Source organism: Pan paniscus, chromosome 19 (assembly GCF_029289425.2).
Source record: "Pan paniscus chromosome 19, NHGRI_mPanPan1-v2.0_pri, whole genome shotgun sequence".
Lineage (NCBI taxonomy): Eukaryota > Metazoa > Chordata > Mammalia > Primates > Hominidae > Pan > Pan paniscus.
In genome coordinates, this window is record NC_073268.2 from 57915246 (window position 1) to 57935020 (window position 19775).

General features: G+C 38.5%; 1 pseudogene; it reads right to left on the reverse strand.

Annotated features, from left to right (window-relative positions):
• Positions 1-19775, reverse strand: part of LOC117976538 (coiled-coil domain-containing protein 144A-like) — a 104907-nt pseudogene that overhangs the window by 20828 nt on the left and 64304 nt on the right.

The following is a 19775-nucleotide window of genomic DNA, read 5'->3' on the forward strand; positions in this document are numbered from 1 at the left end:
TAGACTATGCCCTGGAGTTACAAGATGAAGATGATACAGTCCACCCCTCAGCAATCATATGCTATAACCTGAAAAAGCAGACAAATAGGCAATTTCCATACCAAGTCATAGATACCCTGACAGGTATAAAACAGGGCACTATTGGAATGCAAGAGGGACACCTATCCCAGTTTTGTCTCGATATTGTAGGCTTTTCGGTGGAGGCATGGTTAGTGGATACCTGAAGGATGAGAAAAAAAGGTTGGCAGATAGAGCAAAGAAGCAAGTGCAAAGAGCTAGAGGAGAAGGACGAGCACTGTGGAATTCTGTGCAGTCCAGTTTGGCTGGATCCTAGAGCAAAGGGGCAGAGTAAAGTAAGTGGTGAGAGATAAGCCTGAGTAACTTGACAAGAACCAAATGAATGTGGGTGTTTATATTACATGTTAAGGAATTTGGAACTTTTTCTGAGGGCAAAAGTAAACCAATGACACTGTAAATGACTGGAGATTTAAAGTGTTACCTCTCAAGCGACTGCTGATAAACTGTAACTGCTTGAATAGGTTACTAGATGAGACTGGGATGTTTTGGCCTTAAAAGTCACTACCATAACCCTGAGAAGTTGATGATGCTTCTGTTTTCTGAGAACCGTTTCTGTGTGCTGGCTGACAATTCCATAGGGATGGCAGAAGTGAAGAGTAGAGCCAGACTTCTTGAGCTATTTTTTTCAAGCTATGGAACGTGATGAATTCATGAGGCATAAGTATGCTCTTCATTATACATGTTCAAGTTTTCACATCTTTCATTAGATGTATATGAAAGAATATTTGATGTAGTATCTACTAGCCCAAGAACGGAAAGGGATGTCGTTTGCAGTTTATTTCAGATATATATTACTTAATCTAAATTTAATTCATAAATTTTGGTAACATACCTGCTACTTCTGCAGTTAGATCATTTTGCAACTTCTGCTGCATCTGAAATAAGTCAAATACTATTTATAACGTTTAAGAAGAGACATTATCATGGTAAGGAGCATTAATTACAAAATGCAGCCTTTAAACAATACTTTTACAGACTAGACCTAACTTGAAGATTGCTTAAATTAAAAATATCATATAAATTCCTACCTATTTTAAGTTTAGATAATGGAGAACATATATGTGTTATGTTGTTTAGATTAATCTCACAAAAGTACAATTAATATTGGTCTGTTGGATCTATGTCATTTCAAAAGTGTGATGTTTTCCCTTATTAGTACAGAGGTTACACAATTCAAGTCGTATTCTGCAATGAATGCATTACTTTCCCATTCTTATCAAAACTCTGCCCTTTATCAAGGTCTAACCAGTTTTTCACTTTAATGAATAGTTCCTTACAATGAACTCCCCATTCTCCACTTTTAGAAAATAATAATTTCAAAGTATGTTCTTTGCTATTAATTCAGCACAGAATCTTTAATACATACTTGAAGAAAGCAGTATTGTTGTGATGCCATGTGAAAGTTCCACTGGCAAAAGATTAAAAATATTATGCTATTATGATTAACATTTCTTCATTCATACGGACACAAAGATTTCAGAAAATTTACATAAAAACAAGGATAAATACAATCTTAGTTTCTCTGATTCATGAGTGTCTAGAATTAAAAACTAGGAAAACAATTTAGAGTTATTTAACTGCAACTTTGATTTCTTTTCAGAAATTAGTACCCATTTTTTAAGCATCTGACAAGTTATAGTTATCTACTTAATTATGAAAGGTGTCGGAATATTTCAAACTTATTGCCAGTGTCCCTATCTAGAGTGCTCTTATTTTAATTTTTTTTTAGAATAGGTATTCTCTCACTAAATGCCTAGAACGGGGTCTGTGATAGTTTGTGGTGATAAAGATAATGATATCTAATGCCTTTACAAATTTTAGGTGTCAAGTCAATTTTTTTTTTTACTAACAGGTTTACCAATATTTTGAGACTCCTTTCCATAACATTTCTGTGACAAAAACATTATAGATAGGCTTTATAGAGTAGGTAACATGACAACAGCATTACCATCCAGGCCTTATAAAAGTAATAATTCAAGAAATGATCCGTTTCAAGCTATGTCCCACAGAAATCTAAGGTTCCACAGAGGATGCTGAAGGATTAAGGGATAAGAAAGTCACAGCTTCAGAGCACTGATCCTTCCTTTAGTCAGGCAGCACTACTTCTGTTTTCTATAATGTGGTTTTATGCAATTTTAAAAAGTTCCATTCTTAAAGAAAAAAGAGATTTACTTAAACGTATGAGTGTCACTGATTTAGTCAAAGTCCTTAATTTTACATAAGAAACAAAACAGGCTCAGAGAGACTGCAGCTTGCCTGAGGTCACAAAACCAATTAGTTACAAGGTAGGAGTGGGCTTCAGATCTTTCACTGAGCCTGGAGTTATTCTATGCCAGCACCTTCCTTCATATTCAGAAAAGAAATACAGATTTTAAAAAATAACTCAGGCTGGGCGCGGTGGCTCACACCTGTAATCCCAGCACTTTGGGAGGCCGAGGCGGGAGGATCACAAGGTCAGAAGATCAAGACCATCCTGGCTAACACAATGAAACCCCGTCTCTACTAAAAATACACAAAATTAGCCGGGCATGGTGGTGGGTGCCTGTAGTCCCAGCTACTCAGGAGGCTGAGGCAGGAGAATGGCGTGAACACCCAGGAGGTGGAGCTTGCAGTGAGCCGAGATCGTGCCACTGCACTCCAGCCTGGGTGACAGAGTCAGACTCCGCATCAAAAATAATAATACTAATAATAAAAATAAAAAAATAACTCAGACAGTCTGCGTGTGGTGGCTCACGCCTGTAATCTCAGCACTTTGAGAGGCCGAATTGGGTGGATCACAAGGTTAGGAGTTCAAGACCAGCCTGGACAATATGGTGAAACCCCATCTCTACTAAAAATATAAAAATTAGCCAGGCGTGGTGGTGTGCACCTGTAGTCCCAGCTACTCAGGAGGCTGAGGCAGGAGAATCGCTTGAACCCGGCAGGCAGAGGTTGCAGTGAGCAGAGATCACGCCACTGCACTCCAGCCTGGGAGACAGAGTGAGACTCTGCCTCAAAAACACAACAACAACAAAAAAGAGAAAATGCATCTATAAACTGTCATGATGCTCTGTAATGTTTAAGCATGAGACAAAAAATAGTAGCTCTCCAAATTGTAAGTTATGAATCAAATTTAAAGAACAATTAATATCATAACTTCTGGCTAGTACCAGTCAAGACACTCAATTTATAAAGAACCCATTTTTCAAACCGCAGAACAGAAAACTTGAAGGAGGAAATCTTTAGTTGAACCAAGCAAGCAGAAATTAAGAAAACTGTTCCTTAAAAGAACTATTCATTCTCCTCCAAATAAGACGTGGTTTAGGAAAATCAATCAAGTCAATTACCCATGTTGTGAGTTATTTATAGAAAAACTGAAAACACAAAACAGATTTCTCTTTACCATCTACCATACGTCTGTCCAACTTCTCATCATTAATTTGTACATACAAAGACATGGGATTAATTTCAATTATCACTTAAATCCAGCCATAAATGATAGGAGAACCTTCATTTTCCTGGCCTCAGGTTTCAAATGAGGACTTAGACTCTCTCTACCTATAGCTTCCTCTTGAGAGGGTATCAGATCTACCTAATGGGTGAATTTGGGCAAAGCACACAGTGTGCTTGCTTGGCTCAGAGTCTCTTTCAAAAGATGTGTCTGCCCACAGTGACATGAGTTCAGGTCTGCTGTCATCTCTGCAGTAAGCAGCATGCACCTGCGATGGGTGTCAAGCATTTGTTTTCTCCACTTAAAACTCTGTGGGTTAGTGCCTAATCTGGCATAAAATACTGTGGCTGCACATCTGAGCCACATCCTCCCATTAGTTATCATGAGTCTGCAATAGAGCTAGTGTGTTGATGTCCATCTATCTGACTCCTGTGTTCTGAACTCAGAAGGGAAGGAGGAGCACCATTTGCTGCCTATCCACCACAGCCTGAATAAGAAAGATGACTGTATAACACTTACAGAAATAGTTTCTTCTTCCTTGACTTTTCTAATCTTACCATACATTCTTCACAACTACCTCCACTTTAAAGAGGGGAGGAGTTAGAAAAATTTTTTAAAGAAATATAGTGAAATCAGTACCAATGGCAAAGTCCAATAAATACAAAGTTCACTTTTCAGCAATAACTTATTGACAGGCTACTGCTAAATTATACTTGAGATTACAGGCTGGAAAATAAGGAGCCAATAAAACTATAAAAAGTACTTCTGATATATAGGACAAAGGATCCCAGGGTTAATCTAGAATGTGAAACCTATAAGTAAAAATCAGTAAAACATAGGCATAGCAATCTATTATCACTACAATGGTGTTAAGTGGCAAGGCTATGTGGCAGGCCAGGTCTCACTAACGCAGGCCTCCATAACAACTGCTTTGGCACTGACTGAGTAGTTAAGTTAAACATTAAAAGCTGAAAGAGCCAGTGCCTTTATACAGGCTGGAATGTAACAAAAGCCCACCAAGAATCTTGCCTAGGCCTTCCCTGGGCCTTAAAGTGTGACAAAATAATGAAGGAATTCTTAATAGGACCTGTTTGGTATTAAACAAGTTTTATTGGGGATCTGAAGAAACTCCCCAGGCCTCCACAAATAAGTTTATTGGGGGTCTAATGGAACTCCCAAACCTCCATGATTTAGCAGGAGACAAGATAAGGGTAATCGCCCCAGCACCTGGACCCATTTAGATTAAATAAATTTACTGAAGCTCCAGAGGAAGGTCTGCAGGACTTAGATCTTAGTTATAGATTAAAAGAAGTTAATCACTTATGTCTATAGACGAATGCACACTTACATGTAGATATATAGCTTAGAAGGTATATGAGCTCTGGAAAACTTTGTAATTTTGAATTGGTGTGGTAATAATTTCCAGGCCTTCCTTGTAACCCTGTAACCGGTTGCAGAAAATAAAACCTCTCTTCCCAATTCATCTGCATCTCATTACTGGACCATGATAAATAGCAGCCCGACTCTCAGTTTGGTCTGGGAACAGTCAGACTCTAGACTTCATATAATGGGGTGAGAGATGCAATAAATGCTAACTGTCATGAATGTAGAGAAAACTTGTTTCAACAACCAGTTATAATATATTATTTCTCTGGTGTGTGATTTCATACAAAATTATAACCATTTTTCTTGAGGTTAGAGAAAGTGCTGAGTACAATAGCACTTCACAGTAGGAATAGTCCAAAGTGTTAAAATCTTGCAAATAAAGGAGATGTATAAACAGATCCAATATTAGTGCTATTTTTAACATTTTGCTTTTGAAAATCGTAGCTAAAAATTTCTAAATATCCCGTTGTGTAATGCCCCACCCAGAAACCCGCCCCACCCAGAAACCCACCCCACCCCCTACCTTTTTTTGTAAATCTCAGTTTAGATGGTATGTTACCTCCTCCTCCTTGTATTAGCTGATGTTTTCCTATAGGAAATACTGAAGTTCCTAGCAACTCTAGAAGGCACCTTCTTTCTGTAACTCTAAAAATTCTGTAGACAACAGCTGTATAAGAACTCTTCCAAGGTGTGATTATGGAGACATGCCTTTGTATCTTTTTTTTTTTTTTTTTTTTGAGATGGTGTCTTGCTCTGTCACCTGGGCTGCAGTGCAGTGGCACAATCTTGGCTCACTGCAACCTCTGCCTCCTGGGTTCAAGCGATTCTCCTGCCTCAGCCTCCCGAGTAGCTAGGATTATAGGCGCCCGCCACCACGCCAGGCTAATTTTTGTATTTTTAGCAGAGACAGGGTTTCACCATGTTGTCCAGGCTGGTCTCGAATTCCTGACCTCAAGTGACCCACTCGCCTCGGCCTCCCAAAGTGCTGGGATTACAGGTGTGAGCCTCTGCACCCAGCACTCATATCTTGATATAATCATGCTTTTAAATCTCTTTTAGTAAATCTAACATGATTGGGCAAAAAATGCCCCACAAGGAAACTAGGTATGCCTTGGAACTACTACATTAACATTAACTTTAAAACAAACAAATTTTCTACTTATCTAGAAATACTAAAAAATGAACACCCCCTACCCCACAAAACAGAAATTAAAAAAAAAAAAGTTCCTCAAAAATCTTCCCTTGCATCACATCTGCTTTTATTTATTTTATTTATTTTTTTCCCCCACCCATGAGATGGAGTCTTGCTCTGTCGCCCAGGTTGGAGTGCAGCAGCGCAATCTCAGCTCACTGCAACCTTTGCCTCCCAGGTTCAAGCGATTCTCCTGCCTCAGCCTCCCAAGTAACTGGGACTGCAGGCGCACACCACCATGCCCAGCTAATTTTTGTATTTTTATTAGGGACGGGGTTTCACCATGTTGGAGGTTGGTCTCGAACTCCTGACCTCAGGTGATCCACCCACCTTGGCCTCCCAAAGTGCTGGGATTATAGGTTTGAGCTACAGTGCCCGGCCTACATCTGCTTTTTATACTCTCTCAGCACCATCTTGTAAAATGATACATTACCTTGTTTTTCTGGTAAGTATTGTGAAAGGAAAATATCTTGGGCCTCCAAAATCACTAAGCTAAAAGGAAAACTCAGGCTGGAAACTGCTTAGGGCAAACCTGCCTCCCATTCTATTCAAAGTTACCTCTCTGCTCACTAAGATAAATGCAGATCTGACTGTCTCCTTTGGAAAGGCTAATCAGAAACTCAAAAGAGTGCAACTGTTTGTCTCTCACCTATCTGTGACCTGGAAGCCCCCTCCCCGCTACCAGTCTTCCTCCCTTTGCTTCAAATTGTCCCGCCTTTCCAGAGTGAACCAATGTACTTCTTAAATATATTGATTGATGTCTCATGCCTCCCTAAAATGTATAAAACCAAGCTGTGCCCCAACCACCTTGGACACATGTCATCAGGACTTCCTGAGGCTGTGTCACGGATGTGTGTCCTCAACCTCGGCAAAATAAACTTTCTAAATTAATTGAGACTCGTCTCAAATTTTGGGGGTTCATAGTACTAATGAGAACATTATATTTGCATCTTGCTTAACCATTGACAGACGTATTTAACATTCATTTCCCATTAGTACCCAGTGGTACAATTTCGTGACTGAGGCATTTGGACGCTGATCATCTCATTTTTTTCAGAAAAATAAAACCTAAGCGAACAATATGATTAAAAATATCAGCTAGCTGGGCTCTTGTAATCTATGTATTAAAACAATCATTTAATGCATTCCCTTTTAAGCTATTTAGCCACAATGCTATCTAAGAAACCTTAGATTTGCTCTTCTATGATTTGTTAGGACACGAAATAGCCAGGTAAACACAACAAGGTTGAGGTTGATTCCATGTGGGCCTGCGCTACTTTTCTGTGCGCTAAGGAGATCATAAAAACATCAAAACTATAAGCCAATGTGCATCGATTGAAAATTTTAAAAACAACAATATACACAAAGAAAACTATTTATTTATTGTTGTTCAAACAAATGTTTTATGGATTTTGTAATTTTTTTAAGAGACAGAATCTTGCTATGTTGCCCAGATTGGAATGCTGCAGTGCCGTAGCTACTCACAGGAATAATCATTGCGCACTGCAGATTTGAACTCCTGGGTTCAAGTGATCTTCCTGCCTCAGCCTCAGGAGCAGCTGGGACTACAGGTGTGTGCCACTGTGCCCAGTTTTTGTAATTTTCCCTCAGTTGAAAAATGGACGAATGTTAGACAAATACCTTAATCTGGGTCAAGCATAGTTGAACTACGTTTTGTTTTTTTTTTCCTTACCAACTCTATAGTTGATACAGCTCGTCATTTTTGGATCCATTTTGAAATCCCCAGAAATAGACTCTTACTCTGAGTGAAACCACACGGTTGAACTAAAAAGTTCCTGTTACATGTCCAGGGGAGATGTCCATGTGCAGCTTTACATGGAATTTGGGGTATTAAGAATAGAACTGATTCTGTTTGGTCACATTTGCTATTGAAGGACTCTAGATACCATTGCCATCTTAGTCATCAATTACTAAAGTTATGGCCAGGTGGAGAGACAAAACTTATGTGAGCTTTACTTTAAAAATTCAAATATTTATTTGATTTAACTATTTCAAAACCACTGTGCTATTGCATAGCAATAGACACATTTTACTAAAATTGGGATTAAAACACTATTAAGTGCAATAGCAATTACAGATGTACTCATGTAAGAAAATCACAAAACTTTTAACTTAAAGAACAGATTAATCAAGTGTTGCAGGTTTATATAACATACAAAAGTATTCACCTTGGGTCCTTTTAAATAATAAACATCCATGGGTGGTTAGTGTTTGGACACCAATCATTCACATATGATGACGGGTAGAAAACTGAGATGATGCAGAAAAACTTTAAAAGTGACCCCAGGCACACTAAACCCATTAAAAGTGAACCCCAGACAAACTAAAATCCATTAGTAAGACAAAGCACATCAAAGTAAACCTTTGGTTAAAATCTAACTTAAATGCAGTTTTTAAAAAAATTTAAAATGTGTCAGTTTGGTTACATTTATTAAATAAAGTTAACAAAGGAGTAATCTCTTATGAATGAGAGCTCCAGAGACTTAAAAATAACTGTAAAATTTCTGTCTCCTCTCTTTATTAACACAGGTAATTATTACTTTTACTTACCATACACAAGACAATTAAGTAACTGAGTATTTTACCAAATAACATACAAGAATTCTATCAGAAGTCTGAACGCCAAAGGAAAAAAGATAGCTAACCTTCAACAAGTAGCTCTCCATGTCCTTAAGAGCAGACCTCTTTTTTCTTGGAATATGTTTTCTGTTGAGACCTTCACTATCATTAAGATTTCCAACGCAAGGTGACTCTAGGACTGGCCTTGCAGCATAAGCAGTGAATAGAGATCTGGATCTGGTCTGCTCTTTCTCCACAGTAAGTTGCGTACTGACCTCTGCTATCATCTCATTAGTTCTATGAAGATTGCAAAAGACAAATGCTTAGTATTTCATTTTTTCCTAAATGATTCCTAAATGACTTCGATTGTTCTAAAAGTTGCCATTAAGAGTAAATGGAATATACCATAGGCCGTGTTTTAACTCTGAAAATGTGTTAGAGCATGCCTACTGTATCCAATTATAGTTTTAACATTGTTCTAAAGAAGTACATCTATTTCTAGAGGGATTTCTAACAAACAAGTAGTTCAAAGAGAGGGAGGGGACAGAAAAGACTATCAATGATGTATGGCTTCATAGTTAACACTTGTTGCCCATATGGAATGACTCTACTTATACGATTCTTAAGGATGCCATTAGAATTACTTGTATTCCAAGGGTAACTATGTGAAATGATGAAGATATTAATTTGCTTGACAAAATACCATTTCACTGCGTATAAATATATCAAAACATCAAGTTGTACTCCTTAAATATATACAAGAAAAAACTAAAAGTAAAAATAAAAGCTAGAAATACTTGTATTTAGTAAACAATACATGTTGTTAGAGATTGTCTAAAAAACTCTCTCTCAAAGACATTTTCAAACAATTGTTTTCACCACCCTTGTATATTTCACCCATTATCTGGAAAAAATTGAGCATTTGGCACTGAGGAATCATTCACGGCGACTTTTCCTTGGGGAGAATAAGACTGCTGAAATCAAAGAGAACTAAAGCAGCATCGAGGACAATCAGCTCCTAACACTGCGGCCCATGTATCAGAGGTGGGGCCCGCCCTTTCTGTCTTCCATATACCCCCTCAGGCTGACCAAGGTGTTATTTTTTATCACTTAGTAAGTTATACTTCCCTTCAACCCTAGTTGATCATTCTCTGCTTCACAAGTGTGCCTTTATGTGGATTGGAAAAACTATACAGGACACTTCTTCTCAAGGCACCCTCTAATGATCACAATCAAGCAAAGTGAATTTACTGAGTGCCAGAATGTGTCCAGAGTAGTCATACTTGACCCTTTCGGTTTTCAGCTGTCGTCTTCCAGAAATTAATTAAATTCATTAATATTTTGAATTAAGGGAATACTGACAAGCAATTTTTATAATGGTATCACTGTCTAAATTATGAAGCTTCATAAATATTTAGCTGAAACCCTAATAGATCAGGTTAACTATATAAGAATATTAAGGGGTGGGGGGAAGCCACATAAAACCAAAAAACAGGAGAGACAGGAACTGTCCTGGACTAAGATTTTAAAGGTTACGTTCATTTACTATTTTCAATTTTACTTAAAGGTTAAGTTCATTTACTATTTATAATTTACAATTTTCCAAAACTGTATGATCTAGTTAGCTTTCACTTCCCACCAATCTCATGAACCTGTCTCACTAAAAGTCATGCTTTTGAAGGCAAATTAATGAGCTTAACTTATTTTCTATGATTCTGCATATTGACTTACCTACTGAGTTCATTTGACAAGGATTCTCTAACTTTTACTTCTTCTAGGTAGAGTTCCTTATATCTTTCCAATTCGGTTTTATTAAAGTCGGCTTGCGAAGTTTTTATTCTGGAGATTTCAGATTCCAGATCTTTGATTCTGAGTTCCATCTGAGTTTTTATTGAAGTAGTATTATCCTCCCTTAACTGTACTAACTGTTCATGAGATACTGCTGCTTGTTTCTAAAATAAATTAAAAGGGAACATTTTAAAAGTAATTATAACCTGAATAAATACTGTGTATTTGTTTCCTTTTGTTTGGAGTCAGTGATTCAGAGAACAATTTTAAGTATGTGATTCAGAGAACAATTTTAAGAAAAATGTGAAGAAAGAAAGAAGCTCAAGCTTAACATATTTATCACCAGTACCAACTGAATTAATAACTGAATCTGAATTGTTGAACAATTCTCCAAAGAATGACAGAACCAAGTTAAAATTTTAAAAGTGGAACAACGTAACTTAAAAGCAGTTCAAGAGTATGGTATAATTTCTAAATCACAATTTTTTTTTACTTTTTCTATTAGTCTTGTTTTATGCCAACTGGCTTTAGTAATTAAATGATGCTCTAGTGAGAATTATTCTTATGGAAGATCAATTTAGTTATAAGAATGATGGAAACGAAAATATTTAAATGGAGAAACAAATACCACCTTCCTTCTAGAAGTCTACCAAACAAATTGCTGTAAGGAAAGTAGAGAAAACACGTACAATGTATATATCCAAAATAAAATTTGCAGCGAAATGAATGAAAGCACATTACAGATAAATAAACCAACCTGCAAGGTGAGAATGGCTTCGTTTAATTTTTCTTCTATCTCCTTCCTTGCTCTTTCTTCAATCAACAGTTTATGCCATTCAGCTTCACCACTTTCTAACATATTTCTTTCCATATAACTTTCGAGGTTTACTACTTCTTGTTTCAGCTGCTTCTTATTCTTCTGTAGTGTTTCACATTGCTTTTGTATTGCTTTCATAGAGAATAATGTCTGTTGAAGTTGAAGAACTTCATTCTCTGCATCCAGATGTAGACATCGTGAAGGAACAGTTTCCTGTGCTTCTGTAAGGTCAATCTGCATGAGTAAAACAATATAGTTTGGTAATGAAGAAGGTAGACTGAGAATGGTCTAACAAAAAACTAATAATTTTTTTTTTTTTTTTTTTTTTGAGATGGAGTCTCGCTCTGTCGCCCAGGCTGGAGTACAGTGACGGGATCTCGGCTCACTACAAGCTCTGCCTCCCGGGTTCAGGCCATTCTCCCGCGTAGCTGGAGTAGCTGGGACTACAGGCGCCCACCACCACCCCTGGCTAAATTTTTTTAAATTTATTTTTTATTTTTAGTAGATGGGGTTTCACCGTGTTAGCCAGGATGGTCTCGATCTCCTGACCTCATGATCCACTCGCCTCGGCCTCCCAAAGTGCTGAGATTACAGACGTGAGCCACCGCGCCCAGCCAAAACTAATAATTTTTGAAATAAATTCAGTTGCAATAAAATGTTACCTATACTGTTGTAGATTCATAAAATACAGACCCTTGGATTACTCAGAAAATTAAAAACAAAGTTAAAACCATCAGAATTCACAAAAATACATCCTTTACTTTCATCATCTTTGCCACACAACATTTGGACTTGATCTTAGACTTCTGTTTTCCTATGACTGTTTCATGGCTTTCCTCCTTAAAATGGCTCTAAGTTACCCCTTTAGCACAAAGTCTCTTATTCCTTTAACCCACTATCATTCTCCATAATTTGCAGAGAAGTTTTAGGGGCATCATATTGAATTATTTGGGCCTGAGTCAATAAATGGCTCCCATAATAAGACTCTGAAAATAAGACTCTAATTAATACATTTTGAAAAAAAAAAAAAGGATTCCAATACCATAAGCCTTTTGCTGAACTGCAAATGTCTTACGCTAATTTGAGTTACATTTCAAAGAGTAATGATACTTGGAGTTAAGAAGCAATCACATCTCCCGGTATAAAAGTTCAGCGGCATGATCCATACCATTTTTCTGAAGAAAAATGCCTTAATTCAGTAGCACAATCTTGTAATTCATTGTTACTTTACACAAAATAAGGGAGCACATTAAAGAATGACAACAAAAAATTGCACTGAAATTTCAGTGGTGCTGAGTTGGAAATAACTGCTTTCCTTTAGAGGAAATAATTATGATTTTTTTTTATTTTATAAAGGTAAGTGAAGTGGTGGTTTTAAAACATCTACAAATTGCTTGCCACTTCTCCCATGACATTCCCTCTCCTGAATACAAGCTGGCATTGACAACCGGTTTCTCCGGAACACAATGTGGCAGAACTGCTGTGTGACTTCTAAAGTTGGTTACAAAAAGTCACACAGCTTCTACCTGACTCTCTCTCTCTAGGGACGCTTGTCCTTAAAATGCAGCCAACATGCCGTGAGAAAGCCCAAACCACACCGTGAATCCTCATGTAGGTAGGTGTTCGAGCTGACTTCCCTACCTAACGTCCCAGCCAAAAGCCAGCTTCGAATGCCGCATAGGTAAATAAACAAGCCTTTAGATGATTCTAGTCCCCAGCTTTAAGTCATCTCAGCTGATGCCAAGTAAAGAAAAAGTGAGTCGGCCCCACTGAGCCTTGCCTAAAACTGCAGATTGTGAACAAAATAGATGTTGTTTTGAGACACTGCATTTTCTTATATACCAAGAAATAACTGATACAGATATTGACACTACATATAGATTGCACAACAACAACACAACAAAAACTACTAAAACATGTAGGATTACCATTGGACCAGGAGCTAATCAGAAGCTGAAAGGACCTACAGAAGAATAAGCACAAAAACAAGAAGAGTTTTAAAGAGACTGTTAGTGGAAGCCTGATGGTCCTCGAAGAAGCTGGTAGGAAGGGCTTCAAGGATAGTGAAGAAAACGATACGGGAACCTGAAGGAAAGGGCACTGTTACTACACAGCCGCTGAAAGTAAAACCAATGCAAGAGATAAGCTAAAGAAAGACTACTACATATAAAAGAACCAGGACTTTCTAGGTTCAGTATCCTTTTTATAGCCTCTCCACATGTCAGATTCCCAAATATAGACAGTCCTTGCCTTAGCATGGTTCGACTCACCATTTTCTGACTTTTTATAATACTGTGAAAATGATACGTGTTGAGTAATGAAATGATATGTGTAAGCCTTTTGGCTTACAGGGGTGGTTACATCAGGATAAAGTCACTGTAAATGGAAATTATCGTAAATGGAAAACCCACCCATAACTTCTGATATTTGCAATTTATGATGGCCTATAAATTACAAATATCAGACATAACAAATGCAAATGCCATCCAGACATAAACCCATCCTAATCTGAGGAGCATCTGTATTGCTGAGATAAATGGCCTCTGAGATAAGATCAAATCCAGGGTGCTGCCAGGAGAAAGTCTGAAGGTGAAGCCAAGACTGTCAGTGTAAGGCTCTATTTTAAGACCTTAGAAAGATTTAAGGTGGTGCCTCAAATTCCCTTAAAGATCTTAAGGGTATACGCATCTTAAGGCACTGTCCTACTACACAGAACAGTGTGCTTCCTTCACAGGAAGCACAAGGTGAAGTGCTTATCTCAAAGAGATTGGGACAAGTGGTTTTTCCAATGACAAGAACTCAAGTAAAATTCACAAGAGACTCTAAGAGAATTATAGTAACAATAGCACTGCTTGCTAGCTTGGCTTAAAAGACAACAAGACAGTAAAAATGAAAAGAGGCCTTAGGACCTAAGAGCTTCTACAGGGAGGAAGCTGGCTGAAGAAACTACTTAGCTGAAAACACAGGTCATTGCTTATGAAAAGGATACAACAAAGAGCCAAGAAGGTACCACAAAAAGCCACAGAGGATGGTTCCCATGAAGTCCAAATCAAGTAAGTGGAAGCACACATCAGGCTGTATTTCAGAATTTCTATGGTCTAATATTATTCCCTCTGTGACTCCCATTTTCTCTCTGTTCAACAGGAGGGTCTCTGGCAGTTTAGGAGAATGCTGGGTGGGTGAGTGGTAGACAAGTTGTCCCTTTAGTTCTTACGTCTTTGTGTTGACAAGAAATGCACTCAAGGGGTTATACCGCAGAAACCACAACCCAGGGTGCATCCCTACCGGCTGTGATAAAGATGGTAGGATGTTGCACTTCAAGCCTGAGCTTGCTGCCATATTAAATGAAACTTGTGTGTGTGTGGTGGGAGGTTAGGATCTTGCACTTTAAGCCTGAGTCTGCTGCCATATTAAATAAAACCTGTGTGTGGGGTGAGAGGTAATAATTAGAAATTAGTGTGTTTTTCAAGTGGTAGAAATCTTTTAAATTATAGTTATAGGGTCAATTGTGCAGGCTTTAAAACATGTCTATACATTCCTTAATATGCACAGCATAGACAGAGACATCATCGAGATGGCTGACTGGGAATACCCAGCACTCACCTCTTTCAAAAAGAAAAACCAAAACAGCAAGTAGGTAACCACACCTTGAGGAAGACATCAAAGAGAGTATACTGGAATTCAGCAGGAGATTGATAGGGATCCTCTGATGACAGAAGGAAAGGGAACTGAGGTAGCCAGCCCAGCCAGGATCATCTCAAAACCAGGACCGATTCCCCCAAATCCCTAGCCCCACAGCACCATATACCTGTGGAAATAGGTGGTCACCTAATAGCCCACCAGGGAAACTACTCTAGGTCAAAGGGATCCTAAGCGTGTGCTGTCTAGAGCCTAGGAGCCACCTGACTGACACCACTGCCACCAGCAGCAGCCCTATCCCCTTCAGGGGCAGTGCTGTGCATACCTGTACATACCTTTAGGAGGCCGGAGGACTGGCCCACTCAAGTGTACCATGCAGGAGCCTGAGAACAAGCCTGTCAAACCCACCAGGGGTGGCGCCCATGTGAGCCATATGAGAGCCTGAAGACAAGGCCACTTTGCTTGCTGCTGCTATTGTTGCTATCAGTGCTCACATACACTGTCCAGGACCCTGAGGAGCAGCCCACCCCACCCAGGCCTCTGTGCCTTTACCCAGGCCCCGTCTACCACTAATACCAAGGAGAGTCCTACTGCCCCACCGGCACCTGCACGTGGCATCCAGGAGCATAAAGACAGGGCTGCCTCACCAGCCACTGGCAAAGGCTCCTGCACGTGTCTTCAGTTAACCTGTGGACAAGCCTGCTCCACACACTGCCTTAGGTACCCACCTAAATGTTCCTCATAGGGGGCCAGAGAAATGCCCACGCAGCCTGCTTTCACCACTACCAGTGCCCATGCATGCTACCAAGGGATCCAAGGTCCGGCCCCCAGCTGCTACTGTCATCTCCAGTGCCACAAGTGTCACCAAGGTCCTTTGGCCTGGCCTGCTATTGCCACCTCTGATCCCAGCACACACCACCTGGAGGCCCAAGGGCCAGCCCACTCAGGTAACCCACTGCCACCAAAAACTGGGAAGCATGGCCTGGTGCTGCCAATCACACATACATCCTTGTGTATGCCATCAATGTGCCTGAGGACTGGCCTGCTGTCCTCCCCATCACCATCAAGGCCTCACCACAGCATCCCCTGCTACTAACAACCACACCGTAAGCCACTGAGGAACTTACAGACGCTGATGTTGATTACAGCAGAAGAAAGCATAAGTATATGGAGACCACACCAATGCACCCACCCATCATCAACGCCAGAGCACCATATTCAACCAACAACATAGATACATCTACAGAAAAAAGTCAACCCCTAAAACTAGATGAAGTGACTGTTACACCAGCTGCACAGTTACCAACATTAAGGACACAAGAAGTACAAAAAATCAAAGAAACATGACACCTCCAAAGGAACAGGGTAATTCTCCAGTAACAGATCCCAAAGAAAACAAAACCTATAAAATTCAAAATAATGATCTTAAGGAAACATAGTGAGATACACAATAATACAAAGGAATCAGGAAAGATTCCTGATAGGAAAGATAGGTAATACAAATGAATCAGGAAAACAATTTATGATCTAAATAAGAAATTCAACAATGAAAAAGATAGCATTAAATGGAACCAAACAGAAATCCTGGAACTGAGAATTCAATACATAAAATAAAAACAACTGAGAATGTTGGCAATAGACTAGATCAAGGAGAAGAATGAATTTCTGAACTTGAAGAGAGGTCTTTATATGAGGCCAGGCAAACAAAAAGCAAAAAGAAAAAAAAGAAAATAAAAAGAATGAAGACAGTGTATGTGATATATGGGCCATCATGAGCCAAAATTTTTTCAGATATTGGGAGTTGCAGAAAGAGAAGAGATGGGAAAAGGCACAGAAAACCTATCTAATGAAATAATAGCTGAAAAACTACCAAGTCTTGTGAGAGATGTAAACATCTGGATACAGATGTCTCAAAGATCCCCAAAGAAATACAATAAAAAATGTCTTCTCTGCGGCACATCAGAGTCAAATGTCAAAAGTCAAAGACAAAGAGCAAGAGAAAAACACCAAGTCACATACAAGGGAATCCATATCAAATAGCATATTTGTCAGCAGAAACCTTAGAGGATAGGAGAGAATGACATGATATATTTAATATGCGGGAAGAAAAAGACTGCCTGTCAAGAATATTATACCTAGCAAAGCTATCCTTTAAAACTGAAAAAGAGGGGCCAGGTGCAGTGGTTCATCCCTGTAATCCTAGCACTTTGGGAGGCCAAGGTGGGGGGATTGCTTGAGCTCAGGAGTTCAAGACCAGCCTGGGCAATTTGGCAAAACCCTGTCTCTACTAAAAATATACAAAATTAGCCAGGCATGGTGGCTCATGCCTGTGGTCCCAGCTACTCAGGAGGCTGAGGCACAAGAACTGCTTGAACCTGGGAGGCAGAGGTTGCAGTAAGCTGAGATCATGCCACTGAACTCCAGCCAGGGCAACAGAGTGAGACTCTGTCTCCAATAAATAAATAAATAAAACTGAAAAAGAAATAACGTCTCAGACAAGCAAAACCTGAAGGAATGCATCACCACTAGACTGATCCTACAAGAAATGCTTACAGGAGTCCTCAATCTGGAAGCAAAAAGACAATGTCTACCACCATGAAAATCAAAAAACTGTAAGACTCACTGGTACAGCAGGTACAGAACTGAAAAAGAGAAAGGAATCAAACATTATCACTACAGAAAACCAGCAAATTGTAGAGGTAAACAATAAAAGAGGAAGATAGGAGCAAATGATAGACAAAACAATCACTAAACAATTAATAAATGAAAGGAGTAAGTCCTCACCTATCATAAAAACTTTGAATATACGTGATTTAAATTCCCCAATTAAAGATATAGATAGAATGAATGGATTACAAAAAAAGACCAAATAATACACTGCCTACAAGAAACTCACTTTACCTGTAAAGACACATAGACTGCAAGTGAAAGGATGGAAGGATATTCCATGCAAATGGAAACCAAAAGCACACAGGAGTAGCTATATTTATATCAGACAAAATAGATCTTAAGTAAAAAAAAAAAAAAACATAAAAGAGAAAGAGAAGGGCATTATATAATAATAACAGGATCAATTCAGCAAGAGGATACAACAGTCATAAAGGTATATATACTCAATACCTGAGCACACAGATATATAAGGCAAACATCACTGAAACTAAAGAGACAGATAGCCTCCAGTACAATAATAGATGGGGACTCCATAGTCTGACTTTCAGCATTGAAGGGATCATCTAAACAGAAAATCAACAAAGAAACATCGAAATGAACCTGCACTATAGACCACATGGACCTAGCAGACACTTACAGAACACTGTATTAAGAAGCTGCAGAATACACATTCTTCTCATTAGCACATAGAACATTCTCCAGAATAGACCATATATTGAGTTTAAAAGCTCATATCAAATATCTTCTCAAACCACAATGGAATAAAAATGGAAATCAGTAACGACAAAAACTTTGTAAACTGTACAAATGCATGGAAATTAAACAGCATGCTCCTGAATGAACAACTGGGCCAATCAATAAATTAAGAAAAAAAATTTAAAATATCTTGAAACAAATGAAAATGGGGAAAAAAATCAATCCCTATAGAAAGTGACAAAAGAAGCACTAAGAGGGCAATTTATAGCAATTAACAGCTACATCCAAAAAAGAGAAAGACTTCAAATAAACAACCTAACAATACACCTGAAGAAACCAAAAAAGCAAGAACAGACCCAAAACTCAAATGTAGTAGAAGGAAAGAAATGATAAAGGCAGGGCAGAACTGAATGAGGTAGACTAATAAAGCAAAACTGCAAACTACATTAAACAAGAAAAAAGAGAAAACTCAAGTAAATAAAGAGGGAAACATAAAAGGAGATAGCAAAGAAATACATGGAGTCATGAGAGACTATTATGAACAACTATATGCCAACAAACTGGAAACGTATGGAAAATGGATACATTCCTGGAAGTGCATAACCAGCAAGAATGAACCAAGAAGAAAAGGAAACCTGGACAGACCAATAACGGTAATGTAATTGAATTAGTAATAAAGTTTACCAACAAAGAAAGGTCTAAAACTGGGTAAGCTATTCTGAATTCTACTAAACTTTTAAGGAAAAACTAACACCAATTTTTCATAAATTATTCCAAAATCTTCCTAGTTTATTCTAAAGGTCAGTATTACTCTAAGGCCAAACCCAGACAAAGACACAACAACAAAAGAAAACTACATGCCAATATCCCTGAAGGATGCAGATACAAAAATTGTCAGAGAAATAAAGGGGATCCAGATTGGAAAACAGAAAGTCAAATTGTCTCCCTGTGCACATGACCTGATCTCATATACAGAAAACCATAAACACGCCACCAAAAAAGCCTGTTAGAACTAAAGAATTCAGCAAAGGTGCAGGCCACAAAATCAGCATACAAAAATAATGCCAATAGCATGTGTAACATTTCTATACACTAATAATCAACTAGCATAAAAAGACATCAAGAAGGCCGTCCCACTATTCTAGCTACAAAATAATAAAATGGCTCAGAATAAAGTTAACCAGAGAGATTTTGTAAAGAGCTTTAAAAAACAAAACAAAACAAAACAAAACAAAAACCTACAAAACACCGACAAAAGAAATTGTAGAGGACACAAACATGGAAAGATATTGCATGCTCACGGACTGGAAGAATATTGGTTAAATGACCTTATTACTGAAAGCAGTCTACAGACTGAATGCAAGCTCTATTAAATACCAATTTTGATGTTTTTAGGGGAAGACAAGATGCTCACCACATGCAGCCAGGAGATGCCTCTCTGTGAGAGAGAAACCAAACTATCAAGTAAATTATCACACTTGGAGTAGGTCTTTGGAGAG